The following is an 18,858-nucleotide window of genomic DNA, read 5'->3' on the forward strand; positions in this document are numbered from 1 at the left end:
CTGCTCTCCTTTGGAAGCGTGTGATTATCCCCAAAGGAACAGGAGGCCTTGGAGACCCGGAGAGAGACTTAGGGCTTCTCCACTGGATGCTCCCGCCCGTGGCTGTGTGTTCTGGGGGAAGGCGCCTCTGTGTTCTAGGCCTGACTTTCTTCATTTGTTTGGGGACCCCTGTTTGCAGGGGTGAGAGCTGGTAAGATCTCTGAGATCTACAAGCTATAAACCCCTTCTAGGGAGTTAATTGTTAACTCAATTGTAAACTGTTGGTGGCGGTGGGTGTGACCCCCTCCTGGGTGATTTGCATTTTATACCGCACTCCTAGGAGACCAGAATTCCTTGAAGACCCTAAAAGAATGGAGTCTTAATGGTGGCATGAAGTGTGTGTGTGTGTGTGTGTGTGTATGTGCGTGTGTGTGTGTGTGTGTGTGAGAGAGAGAGAGAGAGAGGGTAGGGGAGGAAGAGAGAAAATGGGGGCGGGGAGGGAGGGAGAGAGATGGTTTTGTTTAAAATTCCTCATATCTTGGGATGAGCACTGGGTGTTGTATGGAAATCAATTTGACAATAAATTTCATATATTGAAAAAATAAAATAACATTCCTCATATCTTCGATCTGTCCCAGCTATACTGAAGGATGAGGATTTTATGACTCTTCTGTGATACTCAGACCCAGGGGACACTCATGGTGGGATGTGCAGGAACTTTTAAAAATATTTTGATTTAACTACAACAATTCCATAGGAGCTAACTGGGTATTAAGGCAGTGTGATCGTCATTTCATGGTTGCCTGGGATTCTGGAAGTGTGGGATTACCAGATGGGGGCCAGGAGATTAGGTAATGCCTCAAGTCTCTTCAGTAGCACGAGGTGGCCCTATGAGCCAGGTCTGGCGTGTATTCTCTCATTTCTTACCCCTTATCTTCGACACAGGGTCCCGCGTGTGTTCACCACCAGAACATAAGTGCCTCCAGGCTGAAGCTTGTCTGGCTGGTTCGCTGCTGGGAGCTAGAGCCTGGCAGACAACAGGTGCTCAGTGACTTGTGGTTGACATCTGCTGTTATTATCTGCTTCACAGGTAAGACTCTTGAGACTCTGAGAAGTTCCTTCAGCTGGAGAGGGGTCCGTGCAGGCAGCTCTTGGATCTGTGGGGCCGGAAGGCCTCCCGGGTAGGTGGTCGCAGGACAGGCTGAGCTTGTCCTCTGCTGCTGAGTGAGGGGTCTGAACTGGGGCTTCCCTCCCCCTCCAGGCCAGGCTGTCTCGGCTGCTGGCCTTGGTAGCTCTTCAGGACAGAGTCTTTGAGGCTGAAAGTAAACCACACCCCCCCCCCCCCCCCAACCCAGCACCTCCCACCTGGCTTTCTCTGAGATGAAAAAAGCGAGCTTGTCATTTCAAAGAAAAGGGCCGACGGTATGTCAGTGATAAAACGATTCAAACTTTCAAGCAAATATGAGAATTCTGGAAGACTTACGTCCACCATCGCAAGCTTGATAGCTTCCCGATACTTCAAGACTCTTCTTATGAGGTTGGTAGTGATATTAACAAACGTGCTTTTTTTTGATACTGTGTAAAGATATATGTCAACATACAGAAGATCTGTTCAGCTCTGTGAATTAATATTTCCCAGATGATCAACGAACAGTGCTACAAAACCATACGTGGATAAAGATCCATTGAAAGTGCAAGATAGTCCAGTGAGATTTTACTGAACAGTATGCAGAAAGCTCATTGATATAATTTTGGATTCCGCGTTGCAAATAGCCCTTAGGAAACTACCATGTATGAGTTGTAGTGTATTATTAAAGAAGAATATCTAAAATTATCAACAGAGGCTATTAAAATACTCCTTTCTTTCCCGACTGTGTATCTTCATATACTTTAACCCAAACAATGCAGTACAACCAGCAGAATGCAGTATCTGATTGTCATTTACTAAGGGACACATTGAAAAAATTTGGCAAAAATGAAAACACAATGCTTCTCTCCTCACTAAATCACTTGTTTTAGAAAGTATTGTTATGTCTTGGGGTGCCTGGGTGGCTCAGTTGGTTAAGCGTCTGACTCTTGATTTCAGCTCCGGTCATGATCTTGCGGTTCATGAATTTGAGCCCCACATTGGGTGAGCTCCGTGTAATAAGACAGGATCCCAACAGTAAAAAAAATGGGCAGAGGACACAAACAGGTAATTTATGTTAAAAAAAAAAAAACAACCAACAGGCATATGAATAGTTGCTTGAACTCTATTAATCAGAGAAATACAAGTAAAAATGTAACATTACTTTATACGTACCATTGGCAAGTGTAGAGAACCATGTAATGACAAGTGGTGGAGGGCTGTGAGGACCGAGGAAACCCTTGCTGGCAGTGAGAAAAGTACAGCCATTCTGGGAAGCAATCTACTAGTTGTGCTTTCGGTTAAATATACATGGTCCGGGGCGCCTGGGTGGCGCAGTCGGTTAAGCCTCCGACTTCAGCCAGGTCACGATCTCGCGGTCCGTGAGTTCGAGCCCCGCGTCGGGCTCTGGGCTAATGGCCCAGAGCCTGGAGCCTGCTTCCGATTCTGTGTCTCCCTCTCTCTCTGCCCCTCCCTCATGCGCTGTCTCTCTCTGTCCCAAAATAAATAAAAAACGTTGAAAAAAAATATATACATGGTCCTTCTGACCTAGCAATCCTACTCAAGAAATTGTCACACCGTCATTTGACCCATGTCTACTTGCTTATCCCAAGCTGTGGTGGAAATAGGTGCTGGGAGCCTTCCAGGCGCCCCTCACTGTGGGTGGATTGGGATCATGTGAATACACATTAGCGGATGTACATATGCCATGGGTCTGTCATAAAGAAAGAGCCAGGAGAAATGTGAAGGAAGCAGAAGTGACCCCATCACAATCTTATTTGTGTAACTTGAGATTATAGTCGTAGAGAGCAATTCATGTTTTGCAAGAAAACAAATGGTAAGGTCTTGTATGAGGTTTCTGGGGGTGCTAGAAAATATCACAGACTGAGTGGTCTAAAACAAGAGAAATTTATCCTCTTGCTGTTCTAGAGGCCGGAAGTCTGAAATCAAAGTGTCGGTATGGTTGTTCTGGAGACTCTGAGGAAGAATCTATTCCATGACTCTCTCCTTGCTTCTGGTGGTGGTTGGCAATCTTTGGTGTTCTTTGGCTTGTGGATACATCACTCCGGTCTCTGCCTTTGTCTTCCTTCTGTGTGTGTCCGTGTCTTTCTCTGTGTCCACATTTCTCTCTTCTTATAAGGACACTGGTCATGTTGGATTTAAGACCAACTATGATCTAGGATGACCTGACTGTGACTTGATTATAGCTGCAAAGAGCCTGTTTTCAAATAAGGTCTGGGTAGACAGGAATTTTTTGGTGGGGTAACTATTCAACTGAGTATATCCATCAGACATATGAGAATGGTTGGCCATATCAGGGAAGGGGATGAGAATGGGAAACGGTGATAAATAGGTTTAAACAAGCAAGCAAACAAGAAGTAAAAGTAAACAAAAGATGGGCCTTTAGGGGATCAAGGATTGTCCACACAGTCAATCCCACAAAAAAGAAACTTCCTTGCATCAGTCTTGGCTCTAGATTCAGGAATACAACAGCAACAACACCTAACCTTAAATAAAGTGTCCCTTGAGAATTTTTAACTGCAATCTGGGCTTCGCATGGGTTTAGACTGAGAATTTACACTGAGTGCAAGATCCAAAGGACCACAAGAAGAGAATTCATTGAGTGTGAGGTAGTAATGATTTGGGGGAACCTCCTGCCATTTGGCTTAAGTAAATACAAATGCACTTGGAAGAAAAAAAACCCTCTTTATTCAGGTCTTAGAGAACTTCCAGAGACAGTTTCTTAAAAACCAAGAGGGATACATAGCGCATGTAACTTCTACACATGTAGAGAAAGAAAATTAAGGCAAATTACAATCATTGTTAAAGATGGTAAACAGAGGGGAAAAAATAACTTGGAAAAAACAACTTCCAGAAAGCACAAAAAGAGTATAATAAATTCAAATATTTTAGTATTTACCATCTATACGTATATGTGCGTGTGTGTGTGTGCGCGCGCGCAGGTGTGTGTGTATATTCTAAACTTGGTTTGGACAGATTGTCAGAATGGCTTAAACATAAATAAAAAACAGTGACATGCTTTTTAACTGAAACATCAGGACACACAAGCATAAGCATGAAAAGATTTATTAGCAAATAGTCTGTAAAGGCTCGTTCAAATAGCTCATTCACGGAGCTATATTCGTGTCAGGCAGAATATGCTTTACAGTGAAAAGGTTTTACTAGAGTAAACCCAGAATGTAAGATTAAGTTAGATGGGAAATTAATGGTGTTCATTAGATTACAGAAATTAAGGAAGAAAAAGCATATAAACTTTGCAATTGATATAGAGGAGTTGTTCAATACAATTTAGCATTTATTCATGATAAATATTCGCAGTGAAGTAGGAGAACTTTTAAAATCTGATAAAGGCACTTCCCTAAATAATCCATGGCAAGTCTCATACTTAATGATGAACCTTTAGAAACACTTTAAAATAAGAAGCAGGACCAGGATGCCTACTCTAGCTGCATCTTTTCAACTTTGTACTGCAATCCTAGACAAAGCAACAAATTAAATGAAATGAAGGAAGAACGTTATTACTTAGACATGAAATTCTATACAGAAAGCCTAAAAGATCTACAGGCAAATTATTAAAATTATTAATAGTTTCTGTGAATATAAAATGAACACAATTTAAGTTGCATTTCTAGGTAGCCATCAGAATATGTGATAGCATTTAAAACAAATAGAAATACGGTACCTGGGAGATAAATCTAAAAGCAGATATGTAAGACTCTTGCAGATGAAATATATAAAAGTTCATTTAGGTCTTTAGATTGTGCAATTTGTTGGCATCTGATTGCTCATAATATTCTCTTATCATTGCTTGTACATCTGTGGTGTGGGTTGTGATCTCTCCTCTTTCATTCGTGACCTGATTTATTTGGGTCCTTTCCTTTTTCTTTTTGATAAATCTGGCTAGGGGTTTATCAATTTTGTTAGGTCTTTAAAAAATACCTAAGTAAATGAAAATACATACCATGTTTATGGATAGGATAATTGAATATCATAAGGGAGACAATGTTCCCCAAATTGATCTATAATAATTCCAAATGGAATTTCCATTGGTGTATCACAAACTGAAGTAAGTTTTCAATAGAAGATCAAGGGACCGCCAAGGCCTCCCTGAAGAAGCACAAACTGGGGAGGATATTCACTGGATACAAAGATTTAAGATGAAGCTAGAATAATTAATATCTTGAGGATCCTCTTGGATGGGACCTTTGGCTGGCTCTTCCTCGCAAACAGCAACCACAAAACCCCACTTACCTTTGCCAGCTACCTATGGAAGTAAACCTTGCTCCAGTGCTGGGCCACCAGGCAGGGAGGATGAATCACGGCCTTTCATCCTTAGTCTCTCCCCAGGTAGGTGTAGACGCCAATCCCTATGACTCCTAAATGCTCCATGTTAACACTTAAACATTTTTTTTTCAAATGTTTATTTACATGTGTGTGTGAGAGAGAGAGAGAGAGAGAGAGTGGAGAAGGAGCACAGAGAGAGGGAGAGAGAGAATCCTAAGCAGGCTCTGTGCTTTCAGTGCAGAGCCCAACACGGGACTTGATCCCACGAACCGTGAGATCATGACCTGAGCTGAAATCAAGAGTCAAACGCTCAACCGCGGGAGCCACCCAGGTGCCCCTGTGTTAACGCTTTTGAAGTTTCTTCACGCAGCTTGAGGTCAAGCGACAGAGCCCACATACTGTGGAGGTGTGTGGGAACCCCTATAGCCCAGTTCAACTCCTCTGAAGAAACTTTCTCTCTCTCGCCACCTTTTGAAGGAAGGAGGTGGGTGACCGGCCCTTGCAGGCAGAAGTGGCATTCTGCCTCCTGCACGCACAGCCTGCTATGCCCACCACATGACTTCGTGATGGGGGCGCCCAGCGTCACTGCTGTTTTCAGCTTTTCAGGCCCCTCGGGCTCCTGCCCAAACAGAAAACTCTGAGACAAAAAGGAAGAGTTGCATATCATGTGCTATTACAGTGATTCTAAAATAGTTGGGGCTGTGACGAACGGGACCAGATCGACTCCTGCTGACTGCTCATCTCTGTTTCCTTTGCGTGTGCCCTTTTTGCTCGGCGGGGGCAGTGGTTATTTATCAGCAGAAATCACTGAACGTACTGAAGCACGGAATTAGGGGTTGTGCCGGGCTCATCTTCAAGCGACGGTGATTTGTGGCCTGCATCAAGAGAAACGGCGAGTGCCGAGGCCCAGGCTCGGGAAGATGTGACAGCCGTGGATCTGAATTTCGGCTCTAAGCCATCCAGTTGTAGAGCTTGTGTTACTTAACTTTTCTGAGCCTCAGTTTTCCTATTTGTTAAATGAGGACAGTGACGCCCCCTTGCAGGGACGTGTGTGACACTTGCAAAGCCCAGAGTAGAGGGCTGAGCTTGTGAAGTGGTGGCTTAAGGCATCATCTTCTCTTTCCTTTGCTAAGCTTGGAATAGAGCAAAGGGGTGTGTGTGTGTGTGTGTGTGTGTACATGTTCTTCTGTTTGTGTCTGTGGGTCTGTAGGACTCTGTTTCTCTCTATTCCCTATGTACTGCACATAAACAGTATCAGATAGCAATCATGGTAACAGATGGGGATATTGGCCAACTAAAGTTACAAGAGAGTGGCTCTTGCCTTTGTTTTAGACCATACCTGCTGAAGCTCACCTTCTGTGATAAGGAATCCCTGATACCCCTACCTTCCTCTTCCCTATTTGCTGGCAGCAGCCTAGAATCTGGGTCCTACGTGTTGGAAGTGATAGATTACCCTTTCTGTGCATGAGTGCAAGAGAAGTAGGTGGAGAGAGGGAGGGACGAGCACTGAGGAAAAGTTACTAAAACAAACACTCCTGGGGAGTCCTATTGCTTTCTTGGGACTCTGGGCATCGTAACCCTGGGGTGTTTCCTCTCCTAAGGAGAAGGCTTCTGGGATTGAGTGAACAGAATTTTTTTTTACTGCAATTTCATGGGTCTCCTTTGGTGGGTGTGATGTCTTAATATCTTGGGGGTATTTGAGCCTTAAAGCACACTTCCCCGATCAGACACTTCTACCCCCTTCCCTGAATCAGACACTTCTCTCAATGCAATTGCCTTACTTTCGACCTGGGCTGGTATCTATCTCCAGACTTCTTGTACAGCTGCATGAAGGCAGCAATGGTCACAAAGCATCAAGGGACAAGTGGGGTGATTCCCGTGAGTGAGAAGCATGGCATCCATGTGAAGGGCTGACATGAAGAGGGCACAGGTCCCCGTGGGGACGCGTTGGGATCCCCTCATCCAGAAAACCAGCTACAGAGGAAGGAACCACAGGGAGATGGTCTAAGGAAGGGATTTGGATGATCAGAGCTCTCTACAGATGACAAGGCTAACATCAAGAGGCAAACGTTTCCTTATTGGATGTGAACAAAAATGACATGGGGACCACATAGTGGAGCTATGGTAGGAGGGTCCCAATTGTCAGATGAGATGCTGGCTCAAGTAGTTTTATATTTCCTATCAACTCTGGAGGGCATGAATTCTAGGGTCTGGTGTTATTCTCGCCCTGTCCCCATTCAGGACCTCATGGCCTTTTCTTCAGTCTTTGTGGGATGGTTTTGGCCGGATCCTATTGAAAGAACTGAGGTACATTTGGAGGAGACACTGGCCGTGATAGTCTGTGTTGGAGTGTGATGCTTTGTAGGTTGCAGTGAAATATTTACCCGGAAGAGCTGGGATTTGTATCATCGAAAGGCTAAGTTCAAGTCCTGGGAGCACAGTGAGGCCTTTCATAGGAAAAGGGGACAAAAGGAAGGGCCAGGAAGAAAATGAGGTGTAAAGTGGGTAAAAGTGAAGGGTTGGGGCAAGTGGAGGGAGAGAGCAAAAGGGAGGGAGGGGGAGACAGCCCGTCTGAGCAGCAGCAGGGCACCTGCAGGCGTGGGGGCAGCCCATGGCTGGTCTGTTCTGGGGCAGTGGTCCCCAGACAGCAGGATTGCCCTTGGAAGTCAGGATTGCCCTGACCCCACCCATCAGGAGTGCGGGTCCTGTGTGGACGGTTTCATGTGGTGCCCAGGGCAGTTACTGAAGAGCGGTCAAGAGTAATTCAGGAATAGGCACTTCTCTAAAGAAGACATCCGGGTGGCCAACAGGCACATGAAAAGATGCTCAATGTCGCTCCTCATCAGGGAAACACAAATCAAAACCACACTCAGATACCACCTCACACCAGTCAGAGTGGCTAAAATGAACAAATCAGGAGACTATAGATGCTGGAGAGGATGTGGAGAAACGGGAACCCTCTTGCACTGTTGGTGGGAATGCAAACTGGTGCAGCCACTCTGGAAAACAGTGTGGAGGTTCCTCAAAAAATTAAAAATAGACCTACCCTATGACCCAGCAATAGCACTGCTAGGAATTTACCCAAGGGATACAGGAGTACTGATGCATAGGGGCACTTGTACCCCAATGTTGATAGCAGCACTTTCAACAATAGCCAAATTATGGAAAGGGCCTAAATGTCCATCAACTGATGAGTGGATAAAGAAGATGTGGTTTATATACACAATGGAGTACTACATGGCAATGAGAAAGAATGAAATATGGCCCTTTGTAGCAACGTGGATGGACCTGGAGAGTGTGATGCTAAGTGAAATAAGTCATACAGAGACAGACAGATACCATATGTTTTCACTCTTATGTGGATCCTGAGAAACTTAACAGAAGTCCATGGGGGAGGGGAAGAAAAAAAAAGAGAGGGAGCTGAGCCAAACCATAAGAGACTCTTAAAAAATTGATAATAAACTGAGGGTTGATGGGGGGTGGAAGGGAGAGGGGAAAGTGGGTGATGGGCATTGAGGAGGGCACCTGTTAGGATGAGCACTGGGTGTTGTATGGAAACCAACTTGACAATAAACTTCATATTAAAAAAAAAAAAAGAGTAATTCTGGATAATCGAGAGGTAAACTCTCAAAGGGAGCACAAGGCCTGGGTAGTTCGGTTAGAATGACAGAGGAACTTTGCAGGCTCAACTCATTTCCCAGGGGATGATTCGTGAAAGCAGCCCTCCAGGGGCACTTACCCCCTTGCCAGGCATGCCCCCCACAGGAATCCCTTAGTGGCCACAACATTTCAAAACGACAGCTGTTTTTCATTTGAGTTTCACATTCGATGAGACAGAAATGCAGGAGGAAGAAAGGGAGGGTCAGAGCCATACAGCCACTAAGCGGCCAAGCTGGGCATCAAGTCTGGGTCAGCCTGACCCGGGGTCCTCAGGCCACAGAGTGTTCAGGCTGTAGAAGACACTTGAGCGTCTGTCTCCCAATCTGCTGTTTTTACAGAGGGAAAACCGAGGCCTTGCAGAGGGAAATGCAGGGCGTTCCTTGAAGGCTCACATTTGGGCAGAGCTGGGATTTGAAGGCCTGGAAGCTTGACCCAGGTCCCCTGCTCTTTCTTTTTTGGTCTGGGTACTGAGGAGCCCGGCTTCCTGCCACGGTTCCCTCATCGACGGCTGAGCAAACCTCAGGCTATTTCCTCGGGTGTAAGCGAGAGTCCTTCAGCGCCGTGAATTCCTGGCTCAGGGCTGCTATTATCAGGACTGATTACATGGCTGGGGAGTGCTGAGCCTTTTCTTTTCTTTTTTTTAAATTAAAAAAAAAATACTTATTTATATTTGGGACACAGACAGAGTACAAGCAGGGGAGGGGCAGAGAGAGAGGAAGACACAGAATCGGAAGCAGGCTCCAGGCTCCGAGCTGTCAGCACAGAGCCTGACGCGGGGCTTGAACCCTGCATGGGATCATGACCTGGGCCAAAGTCAGACACTTAACCGACTGAGCCACCGAGGCGCTCCGTGCGGAGCCTTTTCTTAGGGTTTAAAGGGCACTTAAAAAACACTATTAAACATTATTAGTTTTTTAAACTACCCTGATCTGTTTGTAACCAGCACCACTTAGAACGATGTGTATTTAAAAGTAGAGAAATGATCCAAAATTTAAACTACAATTCTTGTCGTTTCTTGGTTGGCATAAGGAATATTGAGTTTTCTAAGTGCTCATATGAGATATGAAATACCTGGGCAGCAGAAGCAATTTGCTACTGAAATTGGAACCTTGCAAATCAATTATCAGGAAGTAGAGCATGCATTTTCTCCTCAGCCAAAAAATTTATTCTTCAGAGTGACATCTGGCTGCTCACCGCACATCATAATCAAACGACGGGGATCTCCTGCAAGGCGGCTCTGCATCTGGGTGAAGCCAGAAAGAAAAACTTCTTATCTGGAAAGCTGTGAATCTTTTAAGGCATATGATTTTGTATTTTCAAGACTGAAACAGCCTTAGGAATTTGAGGGGTTTCAGAAAGCAAAATTTAACTGCAATTCATCCCCTAATTGAATCATGCCAAGCAAAAATCCCGAGTTCCTCTGGGTGACCCTTCATTGCAATTTTGGCAGGTCTAGGGCCCGGGGCAGAGGCTCAGATGGCAGGAGGCTGGCCCCAAGAGGGCTGTCTCCAGGCACCCAGTGCAGGCTGCTCTCTTTCAATGCTATGGGGATATGTCATAATACAAGATTGGGAAAGGAGCTTAGGGTTTCTTGGCAGGGTGATTCTCAGTCCTGGCTGCACAGTGGAATTTCCTGGGATGCTTTTTTTATTTCTTATAAATGTTTAAAATGTTTATTTGTTTTGAGAGAGAGAAAGAGAGTAGGGGTGGGGCAGAGGGGGGGGGAGAGAGAGAGAGGGAGAGAGAGAATGAGAATCCCAAGCAGGCTCCATGCTGTCAGCACAGAGCCCCACGTGGGGCTTGATCCCTCGAACCATGATGTGAGATTATAACTTGAACTGAAATCAAGAGTTGGATGCTTAGGGGAGCCTGGGTGGCTTGGTAGGTTAAGCGTCCGACTTTGGCTCAGGTCATGATCTCACGGTCCGTGAGTTTGAGCCCCGTGTCGGGCTCTGTGCTGACAGCTCAGAGCCTGGAGCCTGTTTCGGATTCTGTGTCTCCCTCTCTCTCCTCCCCTGTTCATGCTCTGTCTCTGTCTCAAAAATAAATAAACGTTAAAAAAAAAAAAAAAGAGTTGGATGCTTAATCAACGGAGCCACCCAGGCACCCCTGGGATGCTTTTTAAAACCCATGGATGCAGGGCCCTACTTCTAGAGACTGCGATTCAGGTGAGGCCGTTGGAGCTCAGCATCTGTATTATTTAAAGGATCCCCGGGTGATTCTAAGGTGCAGGCAGTGTTGGAACCCTGGCTTCTCACAGAGAAGTAATGTGGGGATTAAATGAGGAAAAGGAGAAAAAGCAGACCCAGAACAGTTCCTGGTACCTAGGTGCTTAAACATGGTGGCTTCCCTCCCCTTGTCTCCTGTGGTGACCACTGTCTTTGCCCCTCCCCCATTCCATTGATATCCTTCTTCCCATTGTTCCTGTTCCCTGCCCCCTCTGGGTTCCCGATGAACTCATATAGGCAAAAACCTTTGCAAATCCCATCTAAGTGCGACCCTGTGTGTGTGTGTGTGTGTGTGTGTGTGTGTGTGGCACAAGCACATGTGTGCAGAGTGGATTCCATACCCTCTTCAGAGGCAGGTGGCTGGGTGGGAAGCGTGGATTCTCTGATTTCCAGCAGGGTGCAGGGAGCTCATCCTTTGTTCACCAGGGGAACTTCTTGGAGCATTCGCTGACATTGTAACTTGGGCGTCTGGTCTGCCAGTGCAGAATGTCCTCGGCTAGAGACGGGGGGCCTGAATGGGGGGAGAGTTGCATGTTCCTACGGCTTGGAGATGGACGCTTGGGAGTGAAGAAGGGAGGGTGATTCCAGGCCCAAGCTCAGCATTGTCCAAACACCCTGCGTGGGAGGGGTGGGCAGCCCGGAGTGCTACTGGCTGGAGACGGGGCAGCAGAAGCTAGGAGGTCCAGGCATGAGTAGTCAGTCGGTGCCAATGCACTTGCTTTTTTTTTCTTGCTACCTTTAGGTCCTTCGGCCTTGGTGCTATTGCGTATTTAGGCACCTGGGCCGAGAAGACATGCACTGAAGTGTCCTTTTCTAGCGTGAGGCACGGGCTCTTTCATCTCTCGAAGGGTCACAAGAGAAGCCACCTGAGCCAGGGTGTGAGATGTTCTTGCTTTATCATGGCTGATCTTAGGGAGCAGAGGCACACAAAGCCCAGGCTGCCCCTACTCAGTGCTGTGGCAAATGGACTATGAATTATTTTCAGGGTGGCCATGGGGAACTGGTTTCTCTGCTGGCTAGCTGCACTGGCCTAGAGAGACCCAACCAGCCTCTTCAAACAGCCGATAAACTACCCTATGTAGCTTGCCCACCTTGGCCTGTCCCTCAAATGCCCTTCTCTTCAGGTACCAGGTGAGGGACCTTTCTTGGAACAGCTAATTTCTCTGATATGGCTCCCTCCTTATGTATGCCCTCCTCGTATACAAATATGCTGTCCATATAGGTGATGTGATAACGCTCCTGTTAAACATTTATTTGGTGACTTGTTTGCCTTTGTAGTTAAGAAGTGGCTTTGGTTCTGCTTTTTAGTTTCCTTTAAATTGTAGAGGATTTCAGAAAGCCCGAATAACCTTGGAAGAATGTTTGAAACGAGCTTAACTTTATGTTTAAGATGAGCTTTAATTGACCATAAAGATGAAAGATTCTTACCAAAGACGGGTATTGGAAAGACATACATCCATGCTTTTATTTCCTTATTACTGTTTGTATTGGAATTAAACTCTTCCAAATGAAGAGTGTAGGAGTAAAATTATGGGCCACTTCTGAGATTAACGCCCTTAATATGGCGCATCTAGACATAGAGAGAGCTTTTCATCAATACTCTGCCAATACAAGTCTGCTGCCCTCCGGGGTGAAATCACCCGGAGCTGGGAGAGTAATTTGATCTTGGAGTGACTTTAATCAATGTGCTCCTGTTAAGCAAATATTTCCAATTTTTTCAGCAGGTTTGTTTGCTGTGTAAATTTCTTTTCTCTGCCAACATGCTGAGCTGGCGCCATTAATTTCCACAGGTGGGATGGGGTTGTTGGCTTCCCTGGGTTACTTCTTGGTGTGCTGGGAGCTGGGATAGAATTTCATGAGCCGTTCCAGCCAGCTGCTGAGCACCTGGGGCAACGTTTACAAATGACTTGGGGTGACCACCCTCTAGCACCAAGTGCCCCCCACGTTGATGAGGAAGGTTCAGTTGTCTGAGGTTTACTTTGGATGCATTTTTAATCATAGTGGTTGGCAAAGACAGGAAGTCTGGGCCAGGAATGAAATATCTGAGAGCCACAGATGTTCAAGCTCAGGGGAACTTTCTGGAATGACTTCTCCTGCAGATTCTGCCTATGGCAGTGGAGGAGATTATCTGAGGTCTGTTCCTAAGTCAGTAGCTAAGGAGGCAGAATTTCGAGATTCTGTGCCCCCATGTTTCAAGCTATAGAAGCTGACTGCATGCACATTGCTAAGCATCGTTGAATGCATTTTTGTCTGCTCTAGTTTTAGCTTTCAGTGGGCACAGGAACATTCCTTTTCAGTGTGTCCCTAGATTTATGTTGTTAGGAGAAAAAAAAAGCAAAGCTGAAGTTCCACAGAGGGAACGGGACAGAGAAGTGCTTGTGCCCATGTCCCCATATAACACCCACACAGAGTCATGCCTGGCCCAAGAGGCCAGCCTGACTCCATGGGGCTCTGGGGGGGTCAACTCTTACCTTTTGCTGATAATTTTGCTGGTGAAAGGGAAGTGACTCCCCGCCCCCGCCCGCTGCAATGTATTCACTTCCAGTTACCCTTCTTCAAATTTTGCCCATCTTCAAGGCTCCCCCCAGATTCTGGGCTTAGTAAGCTCAGAGCTCTGTATTCTGTACTCTTATGGAGCTGGGCATTGGCTGCCTTATTCCATTGCCTTTGGTAGCTGTTTTGAAGACAAGGACTCTCTTTTGAGTTGGGTTTCCAGCTCCTAGCTCAGTGTCATGCACGTAGAGAAAGCCCTTCAACCTGAAGCTCTGAGTAACCATCTTTGGCCCCTGCTCACCTCCAGCAAGTTGGCCCAGCACCTGGCTTGTGCACTTCTGTTGGCCAACACCTGTGGCAAGAAATGTACCTTCTACAGGTTGGTGGCTGACTGGGCATCATCGCAACGGAAGCCAGGTTTCTAGTCAACTTTTTAGAAGATAGTGCAGACTGGAGAACATAATAGCTGTAATAGATCATGGTCTTTTGACAAGGATAGTGGCTTGGGGTGAGAATTTTTCACTTGTGACAATGATCAAAGCCACCTCTTTTGAGTGCCTTTTCTGAGTTGGCCAGCACTTTCAAGAACGTTCTCTAATTTTCCCAACCAATCTATGGGGTAGATGGGAAGAGGCACACTTCAATAATGAGCCTTTAGGTTTGTTAGGTTTTAGAGGTGAAATTAATTTCCAACGCTAGACCTAGACCTGGTGAGATCAGGGCTGCTTGATTTCAGAGCCCTTGCTGCCCTGTGTTCTGGTCCTAAAACACTTCTTTGTCCAGAATTTGGGTTTCAAGGTATGTAGAAGCTGGAGATAAAGACCAAAGTCCCCTTGATGATCTACTGACTCTTCATGTGTGAGATTTGGGTTAGAGTTTTGCATACAGACGGGGGCTCATTCCTTAAATATTTTTTTTAATGTTATTTTTGAGAGAGAGCGAGAGTGAGCGAGCAAGCTGGGCAGGAGCAGAGAGAGACGAAGACACAGAATCTGAAGCAGACTCCAAGCTCTGAGCTGTCAATAGAGTCAGATGTGGGGCTTGAACTTACGGACCATGAGATCATGACCTGAGCCAAAGTCGAACACTTAACCGACTGAGCCACCTGGGTGCCAAATGGGGCTCATTCTAATCTGGCTTCCTGGTCACCTCTTTCACACTGGTCTACAGAGGATTAAACCTTCCACAACTAGTTGAGTCGAGGCATGCTCCAGACCCGTTGTTTCCGTTGGACATACCAATAAATATTCAAAATTTGGTTCTTATGACGGACCAAGGAAGATACACAAGAAATTTTTTATTTTCCCTACATGTCTGTTTCCCCCATTAGAGTTCTTTGACAACTTTGCTGCTCTAGGTGAGACATTTCCAATCTGATGGACACAGTGGTGAACGAGAGTGTTTTGTCTCCTAAAGCCAGAAAAACTTATGTGTTGATTTCCAAATTGCCAAAGCAAGGGCTTATAATACTTGGGTCTACAGATAATTGGTTGATATAAATTAATGGATAAAATGTTCCTAACACATAAATGAGGCCAGCTATATGGTAAAACACACAACAGCAGCTTATAGACGGTTTGCATATTGAAGGGGGTATTTGAAATGATGCCATGAAACATGAAGCAGAACACACACACACACACACACACACACACACACACACACACTGGCAGACACTGCAGTAAATACCTGTGAAAGAACTTAGTACTTGCTCATAGTAGTAAAGACCTTGATTAGCAAAACAGGACACCTTACTGGAAAGTGCACGGCTCTTGACCTCCCTGACCCCGCTTCCAGGGTTATATGTCAAAAGCAGGACTTTTGGGTTAAGAGAGCACACTGAGAAAACACATTTCTCCCCTCCCTGATTTCCGCTGGAAAATATAACAGAAGCTACCTCAGCGCTCTAGTGTGGCATCCACATTCTGGAAACTTCGAGGAATTTCTGCTGCAACGATATTCCTGGATCGAGGAGGAATTTGCCGGCCATTTCACTTGCTTAAGGAAACAGCTTGCTTGGGCCATGAGTCTGCAGGGGGGCGGGGCGGGGGGGGGGAGCGGTAAGAGATCTCAATGAAACTCCTAGTATAGGCCTGAGGTCCCATATATGCAATAACAAAGTGTGAGTCGGTTTGAGAAAGCAGTTTCTAATTTTTAAAAATTTAATGTTTATTTATTTAAAGAGTGCAGGAGAGGGGCACAGAGAGGGAGAGAGAGAGAATCCCAAGCAGGCTCCAGGCTGTCAGTGCAGAGCCCCATGTAGGGCTCCATCTCAATAGGTGTGAGATCATGTCCTGAGACGAAATCAGAGAGTTGGACGCTCAACTGAGCCACCCAGGCGCCCCAAGAAAGAGTAGCTTTGTTTTCAAACTTGACACCAAAATGGATTTGGCCGCATAAATCTAACCTGAACTGCAATGGGTCAGGGCCGTGACATTGTGACTACAGAAGAAAAAATTCCCATTGAGGAAGCGTGAAGGGGTAATTGTGCCTTTGGCCAGCACACATCTACCCAAATTGCTGAGACAGCGGCTCTTTACTCCGTGAGGGACTATTTAGGTAGAAGCTTGTGCTTACTGAGAACAAAGGCACAGGGACAACTTTGCATGTGAATGACCCAGCCACAAACCCAAACTTTCACTGTACCTTCCTCTCTTGCCCTTGAACACGGCATGTTCACACTGGTGGGGTGGTCTATTTGCAGGACAACAAACCCAGGGAAGAGACTCACGCTGGCCACAGAAGTGGGCTTGGGGGTCATTGGGCAAAGAACTTGGGTTCCCAGGTACCCAGAGTGAGGTCCAGGCGTGGAACGGGAGGCTCAGGCTGCGGGCTGCATGTGGCCCTGGCCCCATTCAGTCCCTGCTCTGTGTTTCCTCCATCCATGACCACCCCCAGGAGTGGGTGACTTCAGCACAGCATCTAAACTCTTAAGAGGCAGCTTATTCATGGCAAGATTAACACCTTCTGTATCTTGGAGAGTTGCTGTGACAATTAACTTATTAATTTATGATCTATGAAGACACTTGTGGAATAAATGCTCCAGCTATGCACAGTCTAATGGGATTGTTACCCTTTATGAACACTTCCCTGACTGTTGCACTAAGGCGTGGTCTGTGGCAAGGTCTGTTGGTGCCCTGATGTTTTCTTAAAAAGTTCTCTCTTCCTAGCTTCGTATGCTCTTCCATAGACCTATTTCTGGAATGTTTTAAAATTACTAAAAACTCTATCGGTAACACTTCTTGGGGAAAGTGTCCCATATATTGGTTACCCATTCATTGTGCGTCAGGTTTCTCATCACCAGGGTATCGATGGGCTCTTCCCGGTTAAGATCTCTTCTCAACCCCAGAGGGCACTGTGGTTAGCGCAGGATTTGTAGGGCCGCCCAAAAAGATTTGCTTTTGTTCAGTGTCTTTCTAAATTGGGGTATAATTACTTAAAGCAAAATAGCTTGGGGGGTTTTGACCAATATGTTTGACACCCATGTAGCCAATCAAGATGTAGGGCGTTGCCATTACCCTAGAGCAGGATTTCTTGCACTATTGACATGTGGGGGTGGATCTTTCTTTGTTGGGGGCTGTCCTTTTTATTGTGGGGTACTTAACAGCATCTGTACGCTAACTGCCAGAAGCACGAAGATCAAAATGTCTCCAGACATTGCTAAATGTCCCCTGGGAGGCAAAATCAACACCACCAACACCCCCCTCCCCCGTCTCCCCCTCCCCCAGGTTAGAACCACTGCCATAGAATATTCCTTCCTGGCCCTTTCCAATCAATCCCCCCTCCCTCCCAGAGGTAACACCTTTCTGATTTCTAGCTCTATAGATGAGTCTTGCTGTCCTTGAACTTTACATAAATGAAAGCACACAGTATGCACTCTTTTGTGTCTGGCATCTTGATCTCAACATACTGTCCGTGAGATTCATCTGGGTCATTGTATCAATCTCGCTATATCAATATACCAAGGAATGTCATCCGTTTCCCCCGCTGATGGACATTTGGGTTGTTTCCAGTGCTTGGCTATTATGAACAAAGCAGCTGTGAACATTCTGGTACAAGCCTATGTGTAAACCCATGTGTTCATTTCTCTTGGGCAAATACCCAAGTCATACGGTAGGTAGAGGTTTAATTCTGTGACAAAGTGCCAGACTGTTTTCCAAAACGGTCCCATCACTTTATACTCCCTCCAGCAGTGCACTTAGACATGCCGATGGCTCGTCATCCTCACCAACACTTGGCGGCACCTGTCTTTTTAATGTTAGCTAGTCTAGTGGGCAAGGGTCGTCATTGTGGTTCTAATTTGCATTTCTGTAATGACTCGTGATATTGAGCATCTTTAAATGCGTTTCGAATACACAGGGCTGACAAAAGAATATGTAAAGAACCCTTAGAAATCAGTAATAAAAAGGCAAAGCGTCCAATGACAGTGGGCAAAATACTTGAACAGACACTTCACAAAAGAAGCCAGTATGAAAACCGTATCTTTGGCTTTGTACCCTTCTCCAATTCACACTTGTCACTTGTGTGTTGCACGTTGTTCTTTGTTTAACAACGGTGCTTCAACGTGCCAAACACGTTCCAAGCGCTTGACAGTGTTAACTCACTGATTCCTCAATGTTAACCTATCTCGTTCTCAAAGCAACCTTATCAGGTATTATCTTCATTTCACAGAGGAAGAAACCGAGACCTAGTGAGGCTAGGAGGTTGCTTGCTAAAAAGAGCAGCTCGTCCACGGAGGATCTAGATCCCAGCCCAGGCAGCCTGCCTCCAAGCTCTTAACCACTACGCATGCTTCTCGCTGCAAGGGGGGGAGGCCACAAGGGATCTCTGCTGCAGTTTTTCAAGTTGAATTTCCAACCGTTTATGAGATCAGGAGCACTGGGGTTTAGATACCCAGAACGCAGGATCTTTATTTTTATTTTCATAGCTGTTTCTATTTCTGATGGCGACGATGCAAATTTTCACAGTGGAGGTGCCTTTTAAAGTCTCCCACAGTTGGGACTTCGATGCCCCCAGGAAGGTGTCTTTCAACCCTAGTGCTTCTTGTGGTACTGAGAAAGGCTTTGT

The 18,858-nt window shown here is 45.9% G+C and overlaps 2 long non-coding RNA genes across 3 annotated transcripts in view; one reads left to right on the forward strand and one right to left on the reverse strand.

Moving 5' to 3' along the window:
- LOC113601933 (uncharacterized) overlaps positions 1-18,858 on the forward strand; it is a 257,395-nt gene that overhangs the window by 227,756 nt on the left and 10,781 nt on the right. For both annotated transcript variants that reach the window (XR_008298986.1, XR_008298985.1), the window contains one exon: positions 925-1,069. This is a non-coding gene — a long non-coding RNA (uncharacterized LOC113601933). The remainder of the gene's footprint in view (positions 1-924; positions 1,070-18,858) is intronic.
- On the reverse strand, positions 4,532-17,472 carry LOC128315871 (uncharacterized). The gene is made up of 3 exons (XR_008298987.1): positions 11,640-17,472; positions 10,142-10,313; positions 4,532-7,384 (listed from the first exon to the last, which is right to left on the reverse strand). It is a non-coding gene; the product is annotated as an uncharacterized LOC128315871 (long non-coding RNA).

This window comes from Acinonyx jubatus, chromosome B3, assembly GCF_027475565.1.
Source record: "Acinonyx jubatus isolate Ajub_Pintada_27869175 chromosome B3, VMU_Ajub_asm_v1.0, whole genome shotgun sequence".
Classification (NCBI taxonomy): Eukaryota; Metazoa; Chordata; class Mammalia; order Carnivora; family Felidae; genus Acinonyx; species Acinonyx jubatus.